A 5,000-nucleotide genomic window follows, 5' to 3' on the forward strand; every position below is an offset into this window, starting at 1 on the left:
CACAGACACACACCTCCCAGCTGCAGTAGTTGAGCTTTATACCAGTCTCTATCATTACTACTAGTACTCCACTGGATGGTTTTATACCAGTCGCTATCATTACTACTAGTACTCCACTGGATGGTTTTGTACCAGTCTCTATCATTACTACTAGTACTCCACTGGATGGTTTTATACCAGTCTCTATCATTACTACTAGTACTCCACTGGATGGTTTTATACCAGTCTCTATCATTACTACTAGTACTCCACTGGATGGTTTTATACCAGTCTCTATCATTACTACTAGTACTCCACTGGATGGTTTTATACCAGTCTCTATCATTACTACTAGTACTCCACTGGATGGTTTTATACCAGTCTCTATCATTACTACTAGTACTCCACTGGATGGTTTTATACCAGTCTCTATCATTACTACTAGTACTCCACTGGATGGTTTTATACCAGTCTCTATCATTACTACCAGTACTCCACTGGATGGTTTTATACCAGTCTCTATCATTACTACTAGTACTCCACTGGATGGTTTTATACCAGTCTCTATCATTACTACAAGTACTCCACTGGATGGTTTTATACCAGTCTCTAACATTACTACTAGTACTCCACTGGATGGTTTTATACCAGTCTCTATCATTACTACTAGTACTCCACTGGATGGCTTTATACCAGTCTCTATCATTACTACTAGTACTCCACTGGATGGTTTTATACCAGTCTCTATCATTACTACTAGTACTCCACTGGATGGTTTTATACCAGTCTCTAACATTACTACTAGTACTCCACTGGATGGTTTTATACCAGTCTCTAACATTACTACTAGTACTCCACTGGATGGTTTTATACCAGTCTCTATCATTACTACTAGTACTCCACTGGATGGTTTTATACCAGTCTCTAACATTACTACTAGTACTCCACTGGATGGTTTTATACCAGTCTCTATCATTACTGCTAGTACTCCACTGGATGGTTTTATACCAGTCTCTATCATTACTACTAGTACTCCACTGGATGGTTTTATACCAGTCTCTATCATTACTACTAGTACTCCACTGGATGGTTTTATACCAGTCTCTAACATTACTACCAGTACTCCACTGGATGGTTTTATACCAGTCTCTATCATTACTACTAGTACTCCACTGGATGGTTTTATACCAGTCTCTATCATTACTACTAGTACTCCACTGGATGGTTTTATACCAGTCTCTATCATTACTACTAGTACTCCACTAGATGGTGGTTACTGAAACACAGCTGTAAAACCACATGAAGAGGAGGAAGAAGCCGTTGACCTAGAATCTGATGCATTTACAGATACACATCACTTTGCATTTATTTGTGCATTGTGTTTTATGAGACTGTTGTAGCACCGTACGTATTGTCCAAAGAACCGATACAGTATGGTATCGTGATAAACTACTAATGAAGTAGCTGCAGTGGTCCCAATGGAATTACTTAGATTTGTTATGGTGACATTAGCTGATCAGTTAGCTAGCAGCTAAAACAACAACATCACAATATTAGGACATGTTTGGGGGGGGGAAACTGTTCTAATATATAACATAGGTTTTGTCTTTTTTAGACATTTTATTGCAGAAATGAAGTTTACTCCCACCTTTTTATATTGTGGCCTTCTCAAACACTATTTACCCCAAGTGGCAGCAAAAGGTACCTGCTTTACATTCATTCAAGATGGCCGAGGTGGTGTTGGTGTGAGCACTTGCTGAAGACTCAGTTTGCATCATAAATTAGTAATTCTTGGCCTTCAAGACCCAATCATCTGTTTTTTGATCCTATTCATTTCATACTGTTACTTTTTCGCTTCTTGACGGACTTATTTGTTATATCAAAGTCTCGGTTTTTTCTCATTTTTTGTTTGGCGTCCTGATCCTTTTGTCCCTTGCCATGGACAAACCACCTGTCTCCAACAACAGTATCTGGGACGCAATACAACAACTGAAGTCGGATATGGTGCTACATTTCGACTCAAAAATGGACAAGATTCAAACGAACTTAAATGCAATACATTGTTTTCTTTCAACACTTGGAGAGCAAGTTTCGGAGCTTGAACACAGAGTTGGCTCAAACGAGGATAATATCTCAGATCTGGGAAATCGCATAAAATCACTGGGGAAGGATAACTCCTACCTGAAAGACAAAGTGGAGGAAGCAGAGAATAGAAGTCGGGCCTCTAACCTGCGCTTCTTGCATGTCCCCGAACAAGCCGAAGGCCATGACACGGTGGGCTTCATCAATCAGCTAATACTGCTGCTCCTTGGTAAAGAAAAGTTTCCAACTCCGCTAATCATTGAACTGGCACACCGTTCTCCCACAGTGCGCCGACCGGAGTCAAGAGCCTCTCCAAGGCCAATTCTGGTCAAATTCCTTAATTTTCAGGATAAACTGAAGATCCTTCGACTCGCACGGGAGAAAAAGGATCTCATGTTCAAGGGTGATCTAGTCCATATCTATCCGGATTTCAGTGCCGGGCTACTCCAGAAACGCCGGCTGTTTGATCCAATTAAAAAAAGCTCAAAGATATGGATATAAAAATATTCCTTACTATATCCTGCCAAGCTAAGAGTGATTACTGACGGCAACCCAGCACTGTTTCGCTGCCCTGATGAGGCAATGGAATTCCTCTGGAATATCCATATGAAGTCTCCATAATTTCTTGGGTGATATATTGTCTCTTATTCTTCTCCCAAGATCTTTTTCATTTGTTCTGTCACGGACTATTATGATGGCACAGCATGCATTTGAATTACCGGGACTTATAAATGATTTCTGAAAAGAATATGCGGCTTGTTGTTGACTTCAGCTCATGCTGTGTGCATTTTTGTTTGCCATAAATTAAATTGTGACGTAAAACATCAGGACATACTCTGTCGTACAGTCACGCTGTGAATTTCGTGACAGTTGATAATTTCAAATGGTTAATTCTGTAGTATAATAGGAATTTAGGCCTAATTTAATGAGAAGGGAATGGTAATGGTAATGATTATTTTGTTTTTTATTTGTTCCTCTCCTTGTTGTGGCCACAGTATTTAAATTGTTCTATAACTGATATATGCACAATTATAGTAAAACGTTTCCACCTATAGGGTACTTTCAGTTTGATATTACGTTCACATTACCCCTTCTAAAATTGCAGACTGAACGTTTTTGTTTTGTTTAGCTAGCTTGTATAATGTGTTTTGCTTGTTTTTTGTGTATGAGTGTATGTGTGTCTATGTGTGTGTGTGTCTGTATGGCTCCCTTGCAAACTGGTCCTTGCCCTCTGCCCCTCTCTTTACTATATACTTGTAACAGATCCTAACGATGCATTCTACTGTTTTATTGCCATGTCAGGGCAATGAGTACTGCTAAAGGTTTATATGTTATCCATCTGAACATTAGGAGTCTTCCATCTAAGATTGATCTTTTAAGAGCTTGGCTTGTTTATAACAAACCTAGTGTGATTACAATTTCAGAGACGTGGTTGAATAGCAATATTTCAGATAATGAGATGAAACTTGATAATTATGTCTTGTACAGAGCTGATAGAGGCTCCAGAGAAGGAGGAGTGGCTACATATGTTTCTTCAAATTTGACCTCTGAGCTTGTTATCCCTAATGAAAACCCAAAGTATTTTGAATGTCTCTTTATTAAAATAATTTTTCATGATAACAAACAGTTGACTATAGGTAATATTTATAGACCTCCAAATATTTCTTCAGGATCTACAAAATGTATTCTGTCTACCATTAACTCTTTAGGTCGCCAGAATGAGCTTTTAATCGTTCTTCCCTTAATGACAGGAACCTAGTTGGTAGTATTAATTTGACTCAACTTATAAATGAGCCTACTAGAGTTGATCGCAAGTCCAAGTCTCTGCTAGACTGGATTCTTGTCACCCACCCTGACAGAATCCTAAAATCAGGGGTGTTACCAGATTGTCTCAGTGACCACTCCATTATTTTTTGTGTTTGGAAAATTAAGGTACCTTGTCTTCCACCCAGATGCATTAGGGTAAGACAATTTAGAAATTTTAATAGTGAGCGTTTTATTCAAGATTTAATTTCCATAAAATTGGACAGGTTTCAGTTAATGCCATGTGTTGAAGATGCTTGGAACTTGTTTTATACTGAGCTAAATTATGTCATTAATAGACATGCTCCTTGGAAATTAATTAAGGTAAAAGGTAGACACTTACCATGGATTAAGGCCTGGGAAATATATCACTTATCAAAGGACTCTGAAGACTTGATTTCATACGGAATACATGTACAACCAAAACTAGAAATGCTAAATCTAAGTACTATAAAGACTGTTTAAATAATGATTTTAATAACCCCAAACAGTTTTGGAATAAAATTAACAGTCTACCTAACAAACCCACTAAAAACTAATTTTCTCATATTAGACTCAATAATGATAATCTCACTGATTCTTCTACAATTGCCAATGCTTTTAGACATTACTTTTCTTCCATCAGCAGCCCAAAGCTCTCTGATTTTCCCTATCCTGAAATCTTACCACATAACCCTATATGTCATAGTTCCTTCTCCTTCAGCAGAATTCATCCGGCTGATGTCTAGCAGGTTATTTATGGATTGCGTTCAGGTAGTGGTGCTGGCCCAGATAGTTTGGAGATTAAGTTTATTAAAACTGCCTCTCATGTTCTTGCTTATCCTATATCTGACTTGTTTAACCTTTCCGTATCCACCTGCACAATTCCATCAATCTGGAAATGTGCCAAAGTTACCCTTTTACATAAAGGTGGCGACTCCTCTGACCTCAATAATTACAGACCCATTTCCATCATTAATAGCATAGCAAAGGTGTTTGAAAAGCTCATTTTTAATCAAATATCTCAATATGTCAATGACGTTCATATCCTATCTCCACACCAATCTGGATTCAGACCTAATTTTTCTACAACCACTGCTCTTATGAATCTCACCAATGATATATTCTCTTCTTTAGATAATAACATGCCTACTGGT

At 38.1% G+C, this 5,000-nt stretch overlaps 2 protein-coding genes across 8 annotated transcripts in view; one reads left to right on the plus strand and one right to left on the minus strand.

Annotated features, from left to right (window-relative positions):
- Positions 1-5,000, minus strand: part of LOC116056993 (scavenger receptor cysteine-rich type 1 protein M160-like) — a 1,012,348-nt gene that overhangs the window by 137,548 nt on the left and 869,800 nt on the right. The window lies entirely within an intron of this gene.
- Positions 1-5,000, plus strand: part of dab2ipa (DAB2 interacting protein a) — a 47,517-nt gene that overhangs the window by 3,878 nt on the left and 38,639 nt on the right. The window lies entirely within an intron of this gene.

Source organism: Sander lucioperca, chromosome 2 (genome assembly GCF_008315115.2).
Source record: "Sander lucioperca isolate FBNREF2018 chromosome 2, SLUC_FBN_1.2, whole genome shotgun sequence".
Classification (NCBI taxonomy): Eukaryota; Metazoa; Chordata; class Actinopteri; order Perciformes; family Percidae; genus Sander; species Sander lucioperca.